Raw genomic sequence first — 13863 nt, forward strand, 5'->3', positions numbered from 1 at the left:
CGGCACGGGAGATAATACTACCCCTGATAGCGCCGAAGAACACCCAACCCAGCAAGATTCAGCGCAGGAAGATGGAGAAGCCAGCCCTCATGAGAGAGCAGCAGAACGAGAGGTTGAGGATGATAACTATATGCCTCCCTCCGAAGACGAGGCAAGCCTCGATGACGATGAATTCGTCGTACCATCAGACCCCGCCGAACAAGAGCGTTTCAAACGCAGGCTTTTAGCCATGGCGAACAGCCTAAAGAAAAAGCAGCAACAGCTTAGAGCTGATCAAGATTTGCTAGCTGACAGATGGACTGGAGTCCTTGCGGCTGAAGAGTATGAACTCGAGCGCCCCTCCAAGAATTATCCTAAACGCAGGCCGCTACCCCGATCAGAGGAGGAAGCGCCTACATCACCAGCGCACGACATGGCAGACCGGCCACCTCGCGGCCGCGACAGAGAGGCCTGTCGAACCTCCACCCAAGCCATGCACCGACACCGCTCAACCAAGGAACGGGAAAATGCGCCAGACCTGCGAGATGTACTGGAGGATAAAGAAAGGCAAACAAGATCGATCTACGGATCGCGCAGGCGCCCGACGACACGTGGCGATGATCTTCACTCCGGACACAATAAATCCGGCCGGGCCGAACACAACAGACATAGCTCTTCCGAGCTGCGTCGTGACATAGCCCAGTACAGGGGCGCCGCACACCCACTATGCTTCACAGATGAAGTAATGGATCATAAAATCCCAGAGGGTTTCAAACCCATAAACATCGAATCATACGATGGCACGACAGATCCGGCGGTATGGATCGAGGATTATCTCCTTCACATCCACATGGCACGTGGCGATGATCTACACGCCATCAAATACCTCCCTCTCAAACTCAAAGGACCAGCCCGGCACTGGCTTAACAGCCTGCCAGCGGACTCAATCGGTTCTTGGGAGGACCTGGAAGCCGCATTCCTCGACAACTTCCAGGGCACTTATGTGCGACCATCGGACGCCGACGACCTAAGCCACATAATTCGGCAGCCAGAGGAATCGGCCAGGAAATTCTGGACACGGTTCCTAACAAAGAAAAACCAGATAGTCGACTGTCCGGACGCAGAGGCCCTAGCAACCTTCAAGCATAACATCCGCGACGAGTGGCTTGCCCAGCACCTGGGACAGGAAAAGCCGAAATCTATGGCAGCCCTCACGACACTCATGACCCGCTTTTGCGCGGGCGAAGATAGCTGGCTAGCCCGCAGCAACAACTTATCAAAGAACCCTGGTAATTCGGATACCAAGGAGAAAAGTGGCAGGACACGTCGAAATAAGCAAAAGCGCCGCGTTAGCAGCGACAGCAATGAAGATACGGCAGTAAACGCCGGATTCAGAGGCTATAAATCCGGTCAGCGGAAAAAGCCATTTAAAAAGAATACTCAGGGCCCGTCCAGTTTGGACCGAATACTCGACCGCTTGTGCCAGATCCATGGCACCCCCGAAAGGCCAGCCAATCACACCAACAGGGATTGTTGGGTGTTCAAGCAGGCAGGCAAGTTAAGAGCCGAAAACAAAGACAAGGGGCTGCATAGCGATGACGAGGAGGAGCCCAGGCCACCGAACAACAATGGACAGAAGGGGTTTTCCCCACAAGTGCGGACGGTGAACATGATATACGCAACCCACATTCCCAAGAAGGAGCGGAAGCGTGCGCTACGGGACGTATACGCGATGGAGCCAGTCGCCCCAAAGTTCGACCCATGGTCCTCTTGCCCGATCACTTTTGATCGAAGGGACCACCCCACTAGCATCCGTCATGGCGGCTTTGCCGCATTGGTTCTCGACCCAATCATCGACGGATTTCATCTCACAAGAGTCCTCATGGACGGCGGCAGTAGCCTGAACCTGCTTTATCAGGATACAGTGCGGAAAATGGGCATAATCCATCAAGGATTAAGCCCACAAGGACGACCTTTAAAGGCGTTATACCAGGTGTAGAAGCCAACCGTACAGGCTCCATAACACTTGATGTGGTCTTCGGATCTCCGGATAACTTCCGAAGCGAAGAGTTAATCTTCGACATAGTCCCATTCCGCAGTGGCTATCACGCCCTGCTCGGACGAACCGCATTTGCCAAATTCAATGCGGTGCCGCACTACGCATACCTCAAGCTCAAGATGCCAGGCCCTCGAGGAGTAATCACGGTCAACGGAAACACCGAACGCTCCCTCCGTACGGAGGAGCACACGGCGGCTCTCGCAGCGGAAGTACAAAGCAGCCTTTTTAGGCAACTCTCCAGTCCGGCCGTTAAAAAGCCAGACAATGCCAAGCGCGCCTGGAGTAACCTACAACAGGACCGCCTGGCACGTTCTGAGCAGGCGTAGCAATGCGGCCCCAACCCCAGCCATCGCGACATAGCAGAGCTAGTACCTCGCGTACATAATTATGCCCTTGAAATTCCATGGGCTCAGGGGAAGGGGCACAGTAACGGCATGCTCACAATACGGCTTAAAACGTACTAGGGGCTGCCGGATTCTTTTTATTACTTTCAGGACTCCACACTTTGGACGACCTGTTCGGCAATTCGGCTGCCGCACAAACGATGCAAGATCCAGGGAAGCAGACAAAGCTACGCCGCATTATGGAACTCTCAGGTGGTCTCTATTTCGAGCGGTATATCTGTTTCGAACACAATTCCGCGGCCTGCCCCTGGTCAAGACATTTAAATAGTCTAATATATTTTTGCTTATCGCACTACTTGTATCGTTCGGCTTTGATAAATAGCCTCTTTATAAACAATGCATAGCTTTTTATCTATTTTTTGCATTATTCTCTTTTAATATATATGTTTATTAAATAACATGATCGCACTCGTACACCATGGTACGGCAAACACGCCAGGGGCTTCATTACCCTTCGATCTGGTGTGAGAAGTCCGTACACTTTCACAAGTGCGGCACCCCGAACTTATAGCACTATATCCATCGGCTCCGAATCATGATTTGGGTCAATAGTTGGGTTTGCCCGGCTTCTATGTTTTGGTGCCTTACGTTCCTCTATATCGGCTAAGGTAGCACTAGGAGAACCACTGCGATTGTGCCCCGGTTCAGCTGGGTTAAGCACCTCAGTGGAGAAAGCTAAAACTGACTGTCATGATAAGGCGAGAGACCGTTCGCTGTTCGAGAGGTTTTTCGAGTCCCTAAAGACTTATGCCGCTTCGAGCGAGGAGCTGGCTCTGTCCGGCCAAAGGCGTGGATAGCGCCCCGAATTCGGTCTTCCGAACTAGGGGCTTCGCCGAAATTTAAAATTATAAAGTTCTATGGCTAAGTGAGAGTGTTCAAGCATTATAGTCCGATTGCCTGGTTCGTTGTGCTGAGCGCCTCCCTCGAAGGACCCAAACATGGGAAAAAGAGCGCTCAGGTTTATCCCGAACACCCCGGCACTAGCAGCATGGGGGCAGAAGCCGACGACTGGCCATCTCTCAATTTTTGATAAACGGCCGCACAGAAAATAATATTTTAAATTCCATAAGCATTGCTTAGCACATATGAACAAGTTTTCAGCGCACAGGATAAACACGAGCGAGTTCATTCAAATATTACATCCTTAGTACATTCATCCGCAATAAGGCGGGCACCGGCAAGAACATCCTTGTAGTAGTTCTCGGGCTTGCGATGCTCCTTCCCCTGTGGTGGCCCGTCCTTCACCAGCTTCTCTCCGTCAAGCTTACCCCAGTGCACCTTTGCACGGGCAAGGGCCCTCCGGGCACCTTCGATGCAGGCGGAACGCTTGATGACCTCAAGCCGTGGACAGGCCTCCACCAGCCGCCGCACCAGCCCGAAGTATCTCCCAGGCAGGGCCTCTCCGGGCCACAGCCGAACTAGGAAGCCCTTCATGGCTTGTTCGGCCGCCTTGTGGAGCTCGACCAGCTGTTTCAGCTGATCGCTCAAAGGCACAGGGTGTCCGGCCTCAGAATACTGAGACCAGAACACACTCTCCGTCGAGCTGCCCTCTTCAGCTCGGTAGAATGCGGCGGCGTCGGATACGCTGCGGGGAAGATCTGCGAACGCCCCTGGAGAACTCCGGATTCGGGTAAGTGACAAGTAGTTTACTTTTATATTCCTACTTTGCATTAAGAATGCCTTACCCGTTGCTATCTTTTTCATCTCCTCCAACTCTTGGAGGGCCTTTTGGGCTTCGGCCTTGGCACCCTTGGCGGTCTCAAGGGCCGACGCGAGCTCGGATGCTTGCGCCTTTGACTCAAGCTCCAAGCTCTCATGTTTTTTCATGAGAGCCTGCAGCTCTTGCTGCACCTCGCCAACCTGAGCCCCAAGTCTTTCTCGCTCGGCGCGCTCCTCGGCCGTTTTCTTTCCGGCCTCAGATAGCGCCTGCTTGAGGGTCGCCACCTCAGTTGTGGCCCCTACAATAACCAGTATGATCCTGTTATTCTTTGCAATCACGCCCCTCTATAGGCACCTTTTTTCTTTGTAGGGTATTCTTACATTCTTTCTCCTCGAGCTGCCGTTTGGCAAGGCCAAGCTCTTGCTCGGTCCGCCCGAGGTCCTTTTTTAGGACATCCACCTGTGCAGTCAGTGCGGCGGTGGATAGCAGCGAAGCCTGCATACGCATATTGACTCTTTATTGTTAGACTCCTGCGAAAATTAATAGATCCTCTATTCGGCTTTTCTTTCCGAACACCGAACAGAGCATCAGGGGCTACTGTCTATTCGGTAATATTTTGACATATTTTTACTTACCTCGAAGCCTGTCAGAAGGCTAGCGCAAGCTTCAGTCAGTCCTCTCTTGGCGGACTGAACCCTTCGGATCACCGTACTCATAATAGTACGGTGTTCCTCGTCGATGGAGGCGCTGTCAAGCACCTCCAGCAGATTGTCTGGCACCTCCGGTTGGACGGAGGCCGCCGGCTCAGAAGGCTTGCTCCTCTTGGAAGGAGTTCTCCTACCACGGACCGGGACTGTTGAAGAGTCCGGCGCGGCGTCCGGCACAAAGCCGGACTCGGAGCCCTGGGGGGTCTTGTCCCCTTTATTCCTGGGGTCCGGGAGGTCGCCTTTCGGCTCCTCCAGGACCACCTCCTCCTGCCCTGGAGCTTGTTGCGACGCCACTTCGGCGTCGTCCGCAGTGCAGGGGGAGACAACGGGCGGAACTGAGTTCACGTCCGACGAATCCAAGGAGCCGCTCGACGAATCGTCGAGTTTGGACCGGGGCGGGCTGCATAAATCACATTCGACATTAGTGAAAGCTGCGCATTAAAGGAATATCATGAGTCACTCTGGTATACGAATACTTACGATTTCATCAGACGCTTGGCCTTGTCCGGCCACTCCTCTCCGCTCTCTTCGGCGTCGTGGGAGCAGTCCGGCGGAGGGGTCTTCCTTTTCCTAGACCCCTCGGCCTCCCCCGATGGGGCGACCTTCTTCTTCTTTTCTCCCCCCACTGGGGGGGGAGAGCTTTCTTCTTCCTCCTCCTCGTTTTCACGAGAGGAGGGTGCCTCGGACTCGTCAGACGACGAGTCCGACACCACCAAGTTACGGGCACTCTTTCGAGTCCCGGTGGTCTTCTTCTTCTTGACCTTCTTCTCCGGCACCACGTAAGGTACCGGAGTCAGCAGCTTTACTAGGAGAGCTGGGGCTGGGTCTTCGGGCAGGGGAGCCGGACAGTTAATTGGTCCGGATATCGCCTGCCAAGCCTGTCAAAGGTAAGGGAGTTTAGATCCCGCATAGAGTTAATCTATGAAAAAGAGCTTAATAATCCTGTCAAAGGCATAGATAGCTTACCTCGCTAGCGTGACGCTGCGTGCTGTATTCGCGGTCCTCAGAAGCGGATGCGGGAGCCCCGATGCCTTTGATTAGCACCTTCCAGACGTCTTCATACGACGTGTCGAAGAGCCTGTTAAGGGTTCGGTGCTGCGCCGGGTCGAACTCCCACAAATTGAAATCCCGTTGTTGGCACGGGAGGATCAGACGAACAAGCATGACCTGGACTATATTGACCAGCCGGATTGGCTTGTCTACCAAGGACTGGATGCAGGTCTTCAGTCCGGTCACCTCTTCCTCGTTGCCCTATGACAGGCCCGTCTCTTTCCAGGACATAAGCCGTGTGGGGGGTCCGGATCTGAACTCGGGGGCTGCGACCCATTCCGGATCGCGTGGCTCGGTGATGTAAAACCACCCAGCTTGCCACCCCTTTAGGGTCTCCACAAAGGAGCCCTCGAACCAGAGGACGTTGGCTATCTTGCCAACCATAGCACCTCCGCACTCCGCTTGGCTGCCGCGCACCACCTTGGGCTTGACGTTGAAAGTCTTGAGCCAAAGGCTGAAATGGGGGCGGACGCGGAGGAAGGCCTCACACACGACGATAAACGCCGAGATGTTGAGGATGAAGTTTGGGGCCAGATCGTGGAAATCTAGGCCATAGTAGAACATGAGTCCCCGGACGAATGGATGAAGTGGAAAACCCAGTCCGCGGAGGAAGTGGGGAAGGAAAACTACCCTCTCATGGGGCCTTGGGGTGGGGAGAAGCTGCCCCTTCTCAGGAAGCCGGTGCGGGATGTCCTTGGACAGGTATCCGGCTTTCCTTAGCTTTTTTACTTGAACCTCCGTAACGGAGGAGACCATCCACTTGCCTCCCGCTCCGGACATTGCTGGAGAAGGTTGAGGTGGGAAGAGCGGGCTTGGGCGCTGGAGCTTGAGTGCGCGAGAGATGGATTGGCAAAGGAGGAAGAAGGCGTAGGTGAAAAGGTGGATCCTTATCCCCTTATATGGGCGGATGCGGTTATGCGTCCCCACCTACCTAATAAAACTCGCTTGCCTCCCAAGAGCTATGGTAAATGGCGCGGTTGGGTTACCCACGTCCGTATTGATGAGAATCCCGTTAAAAGGGGCACACGATCTCTGCTTTGACAAGACGTGCCAAGGAAACCGCCTCGCTAAACGCGCTGAGGTGGAAAAGTGAAAACAATTTGTATAAAGAGCTTGGCCGCAGTGTTATGACGCACTGCTCAGCAGATTTGATTTGTGTTAATGTTATTCTCTCTATGGCAATATGTGGAAACTTGTTTTGCAGAGACGGACACTATTTTTGGTGTTTATAATCTTCTATGAAGGACCTGGAGGAGGAACCCGCCTTGCAATGCCGAAGACAATCCGCGCCCCGGACTCGTCGTGATTGAAGCCTGGTTCAGGGGCTACCGAGGGAGTCCTGGACTAGGGGGTGTTCGGGAAGCCGGACTATACCTTCGCCGGACTCCAGGACCATGAAGATACAAGATTGAAGACTTCGTCCCGTGTCCGGAAGGAACTTTCCTTGGCGTGGAAGGCAAGCTAGGCGATGCGGATACTCAAGATCTCCTACCATTGTAACCGACTCTATGTAACCCTAACCCTATCCGGTGTCTATATAAACCGGAGGGTTGTAGTCCGTTGGACAGAACCATCATACACAATCATACCATAGGCTAGCTTCTAGGGTTTAGCCTCCTTGATCTCGTGGTAGATCTACTCTTGTACTACCCATATCATCAATATTAATCAAGCAGGAGTAGGGTTTTACCTCCATCGAGAGGGCCCGAACCTGGGTAAACTTCGTGTCCCTCGTCTCCTGTTACCATCCGACCTTGACGCACAGTTCGGGACCCCCTACCCGAGATCCGCCGGTTTTGACACCGACACACAGGAACGTGATTTTTAGTTGATTCTTTTTGCTGTAGATCAATAAACAAATTATCTAGAACTTCCTATTTTGGCTGAATTTTTCACGTTCCAGAAATTGGCGTTAGTTACAGATTACTACAGACTGTTCTGTTTTTGATAGATTCTGTTTTTCGTGTGTTCTTTGCTTATTTTGATGAATCTATGGTTAGTAAAATAGTTTATAATCCATAGAGAAGTTGGAATACAGTATGTTTAACACCAATATAAATAAATAATGAGTTCATTACAGTACCTTGAAGTGGTGTTTTGTTTTCTTTCGCTAACGGAGTTTATGAGATTTCTATTGAGTTTTGTGTTGTGAAGTTTTCAAGTTTTGGGTGAAATCTTTTGATGGATTATGGAACAAGGAGTGGCAAGAGCTTAAGCTTGGGGATGCCCATGGCACCCCCAAGATAATCCAAGGACACCAAAAAGTCAAAGCTTGGGGATGCCCCGGAAGGCATCCCCTCTTTCGTCTACTTCCATCGGTAATTTTACTTGGAGCTATATTTTTATTCACCACATGATATGTGTTTTGCCTGGAGTGTCTTGTATTATTTGTGTCTTTGTTTGTTAGTGTGCCACAATCATCCTTGCTGTACACACCTTTTGAGAGAGCCATATCTGAATTAAAATTTGTTAGAATACATTATGTGCTTCACTTATATCTTTTGAGCTATGTAGTTTTGCTCTATGTGCTTCACTTATATCTTTTGAGCGTTGTAGTTTTTGCTCTAGTGCTTCACTTAGATCTTTTATAGAACGGTGGTGGATTTGTTTTAAAGAAACTATTGATCTCTCATGCTTCACTTAGATTATTTTGAGAGTTCCTAATAGCATGGTAATTTGCTTAATAATAATATGCTTGGTATTCAAGATTTGTGAAACTTTCTTTTGAGTGCGTTGAATACTAAGAAAAGTTTGATGCTTGATAATTGTTTTGAGATATGAAGATGATGATAGTCATGCTAGTTGAGTAGTTGTGAATTTGAGAAATACTTGCGTTAAAGTTTGTGATTCCCGTAGCATGCACGTATGGTGAACCGTTATGTGATGAAGTCGGAGCATGATTTATTTATTGATTGTCTTCCTTATGAGTGGTGGTCGGGGACGAGCGATGGTCTTTTCCTGCCAATCTATCCCCCTAGGAGCATGCGCGTAATACTTTGCTTTGATAACTTCTAGATTTTTGCAACAAGTATATGAGTTCTTTATGACTAATGTTGAGTCCATGGATTATACGCACTTTTTCTTCCTTCCACCATTGTTAGCCTCTCTAATACCGCGCACCTTTTCACCGGTATCTTACACCCACCATAAACCTCCCTCAAAACAGCCACCATACATACCTATCATGGCATTTCCATAGCCATTCCGAGATATATTGCCATGCAACTTTCCACCGTTCCATTTACTATGACACGCTCCATCATTGTCATATTGCTAGCATGATCATGTAGTTGACATCGTATTTGTGGCAAAGCCACCATTCATAATTCTTTCATACATGTCGCTCATGAATCATTGCATATCCCGGTACACCGTCGGAAGCATACACATAGAGTCATAATTGTTCTAAGTATTGAGTTGTAGTTGTTGAGTTGTAAAGTAAATAGAAGTGTGATGATCATCATTTTTAGAGCATTGTCCCAAGTGAGGAAAGGATGATGGAGACTATGATTCCCCCACAAGTCGGGATGAGACTCCGGACGAAAAAAAAGAGGCCATAAAAAAGGCCCAAATAAAAAATGAGAGAAAAAGAGAGAAGGGACAATGTTACTATCCTTTTACCACACTTGTGCTTCAAAGTAGCACCATGATCTTCATGATAGAGAGTCTCTCATTTTGTCACTTTCATATACTAGTGGGAATTTTTCATTATAGAACTTGGCTTGTATATTCCAATGATGGGCTTCCTCAAATTGCCCTAGGTATTAGTGAGCAAGCAAGTTGGACGCACATCCACTTAGTTTCTTTTGTTGAGCTTTCATATACTTATAGCTCTAGTGCATCCGTTGCATGGCAATCCCTACTCACTCACATTGATATCTATTGATGGGCATCTCCATATCCCGTTGATACGCCTAGTTGATGTGAGACTATCTTCCCCTCTTTTTGTCTTCTCCACAACCACCATTCTATTCCACATATAGTGCTATATCCATGGCTCACGCTCATGTATTATGTGAGGATCGAAAAAGTTTTGAAAATGTTAAAGTATGAAACAATTGCTTGGCTTGTCATCGGGGTTGTGCATGATTAAATACTTTGTGTGGTGAAGATAGAGCATAGCCAGACTATATGACTTTGTAGGGATAACTTTCTTTGCCATGTTATTTTGAGAAGACATAATTGCTTTGTTAGTATGCTTGAAGTATTATTGTTTTTATGTCAATATGAGCTTTTGTCTTGAATCTTTCTACTCTGAATATTCATACCACAATTAAGAATATTTACATTGAAATTATGCCAAGTAGCATTCCGCATAAAAAATTATCTTTTTTATCATTTACCTACTCGAGGACGAGCAGGAATTAAGCTTGGGGATGCCTACGAAGCCCCTCGAAGCTCCACCGACGTACTTCTTCCTCCTACATATACCTACGTACCCCCAAACTATCAGAACAGGAGCCAAAAACCTAATTCCACCGCCGCAACTTTCTGTATCCACAAGATCCCATCTTGGGGCCTGTTCCGGAGATCCGCCGGAAGGAGGCCGTCATCACGGAGGGCTTCTACATCATCATAGCCTCTTCGATGAAGTGTGAGTAGTTTACCTCAGACCTTCGGGTCCATAGTTATTAGCTAGATGGCTTCTTCTCTATTTTTGGATCTCAATACAATGTTCTCCCCCTCTCTTGTGGAGATCTATTCGATGTAATCTTCTTTTTGCGGTGTGTTTGTTGAGATCTATGAATTGTGGGTTTATGATCAAGTCTATCTATGAATAATATTTGAATCTCTCTGAATTCTTTTATGTATGATTGGTTATCTTTGCAAGTCTCTTCGAATTATCTGTTTTCTTTGGCCAACGAGATTGGTAGTTCTTGCAATGGGAGAAGTGCTTAGCTTTGGTTTCGATCTTGCGGTGTCCTTTCCCAGTGACAGAAGAGGCAGCAAGGCACGTATTGTATCGTTGCCATCGAGGATAACAAGATGGGGCTTATATCATATTGCATGAATTTGTCCCTCTACATCATGTCATCTTGCTTAAGGCGTTACTCTGTTTTTAACTTAATACTCTAGATGCATGCTGGATAGCGGTCGATGAGTGGAGTAATATTAGTAGATGCAGGCAGGAGTCGGTCTACTAGGGCCCATAAGGCCCATTACTTCTCCCGGGGGTTTCCGGTAACCCTCCGGCACTCCGGTTTTCTCCGAAATCACCCGGAACACTTTCGGTGTCCGAATATAGCCGTCCAATATATCAATCTTTATGTCTCGATCATTTCGAGACTCCTCGTCATGTCCGTGATCACATCCGGGACTCTAAACAAACTTCGTACATCAAAATATATAAACTCATAATAAAACTATCATCGTAACGTTAAGCATGCGGACCCTACGGGTTCGAGAACAATGTAGACATGACCGAGACATGTCTCCGGTCAATAACCAATAGCGGAACCTGGATGCTCATATTGGCTCCCACATATTCTACGAAGATCTTTTATCGGTCAGACCGCATAACAACATACTTTGTTCCCTTTGTCATCGCTATGTTACTTGCCCGAGATTCGATCGTCGGTATCTCAATACCTAGTGCAATCTCGTTACCGGCAAGTCTCTTTACTCGTTTCGTAATACATCATCTCGCAACTAACTCATTAGTTGTAATGCTTGCAAGGCTTATGTGATGTGCATTACCGAGAGGGCCCAGAGATACCTCTCCGACAATCGGAGTGACAAATCCTATTCTCGAAATACGCCAACCCAACATGTACCTTTGGAGACACCTATAGAGCTCCTTTATAATCACCCATTTACGTTGACTTTTGGTAGCACACAAAGTGTTCCTCCGGCAAATGGGAGTTGCATAATCTCATAGTCATAGGAACATGTATAAGTCATGAAGAAAGCAATAACAACATACTAAATGATCGGGTGCTAAGCTAATGGAATGGGTCATGTCAATCACATCATTCTCCTAATGATGTGATCCTGTTAATCAAATGACAACACATGTCTATGGTTAGGAAACATTGAAGGAAATATGCCCTAGAGGCAATAATAAAGTTATTATTTATTTCCTTATTTCATGATAAATGTTTATTATTCATACTAGAATTGTATTAACCGGAAACATAATACATGTGTTAATACATAGACAAACAAAGTGTCACTAGTATGCCTCTACTTGACTAGCTCGTTAATCAAAGATGGTTATGTTTCCTAACCATAGACATGTGTTGTCATTTGATTAACGGGATCACATCATTAGGAGAATGATGTGATTGACATGACCCATTCCATTAGCTTAGCACCCGATCATTTAGTATGTTGCTATTGCTTTCTTCATGACTTATACATGTTCCTATGACTATGAGATTATGAAACTCCCGTTTGCCGGAGGAACACTTTGTGTGCTACCAAACGTCACAACGTAACTGGGTGATTATAAAGGAGCTCTACGGGTGTCTCCAAAGGTAAATGTTGGGTTGGCGTATTTCGAGATTAGGATTTGTCACTCCGATTGTCGGAGAGGTATCTCTGGGCCCTCTCGGTAGTGCACATCACATAAGCCTTGCAAGCATTGCAACTAATGAGTTAGTTGCGAGATGATGTGTTACGAAACGAGTAAAGAGACTTGCCGGTAACGAGATTGAACTAGGTATTGAGATACCGACGATCGAATCTCGGGCAAGTAACATACTGATGACAAAGGGAACAACGTATGTTGTTATGCGGTCTGACCGATAAAGATCTTCGTAGAATATGTAGGAGCCAATATGAGCATCCAGGTTCCGCTATTGGTTATTGACCGGAGACGTGTCTCGGTCATGTCTACATTGTTCTAGAACCCGTAGGGTCCGCACGCTTAAGGTTTCGATGACAGTTATATTATGAGTTAATGAGTTTTGATGTACCGAAGGAGTTCGGAGTCCCGGATGAGATCAGGGATATGACGAGGAGTCTCGAAATGGTCGAGACGTAAAGATCGATATATTGGACGACTATATTCGGACATCGGAAAGGTTCCGAGTGGTTCGGGTATTTTTCGGAGTACCGGGGAGTTACGGGAATACGGGAGAAGAAGTATATGGGCCTTATTGGGCTTTAGGGGAGAGGAAGAGGCAGGCCGCGCGCCCCCCAAGGCCTAGTCCGAATTGGACTAGGGGGAGGGGCTGCGCCCCCTCCTTCCTTCTCTTTCCTCTTCCCCTTCCTTGTCTCCTACTCCTACTACATGGAAGGACTCCTAGTTCGACTAGGAAAGGGGAATCCTACTCTCGGTGGGAGTAGGACTCCCCTAGGGCGCGCCATAGAGAGGGCCGGCCCTCCCCTCCTCCACTCCTTTATATACGGGGGCAGGGGGCACCCCATAGACACACAAGTTGATCCTCGTGATCATTTTCTTAGCCGTGTGCGGTGCCCCCCTCCACCATACTCCTCGATAATATTGTAGCGGTGCTTAGGCGAAGCCCTGCAACCGTAGAACATCAAGATCGTCACCACGCCGTCGTGCTGACGGAACTCTTCCCCGACACTTTGCTGGATCGGAGTCCGGGGATCGTCATCAAGCTGAACATGTGCTAGAACTCGGAGGTGCCATAGTTTCGGTGCTTGATCGGTCGGGCCGTGAAGACATACGACTACATCAACCGCGTTGTCATAACGCTTCTGCTTCCGGTCTACGAGGGTACGTAGACAACACTCTCCCCTCTTGTTGCTATGCATCACCATGATCTTGCGTGTGCGTAGGAAATTTTTGAAATTACTACATTCCCCAACAGTGGCATACGAGCCTAGGTTTTATATGTTGATGTTATATGCACGAGTAGAACACAAGTGAGTTGTGGGCGATATAAGTCATACTGCTTACCAGCATGTCATACTTTGGTTCGGCGGTATTGTTGGATGAAGCGGCCCGGACCGACATTACGCGCACGCTTACGCGAGACTGGTTCTACCGACGTGCTTTGCACACAGGTGGCTGGCGGGTGTCAGTTTCTCCAA

The sequence above is a fragment of the Triticum urartu genome, chromosome 3A, assembly GCF_056163025.1.
Source record: "Triticum urartu cultivar PI428250 chromosome 3A, HENAU_Tu73, whole genome shotgun sequence".
NCBI classification, from domain to species: Eukaryota; Viridiplantae; Streptophyta; class Magnoliopsida; order Poales; family Poaceae; genus Triticum; species Triticum urartu.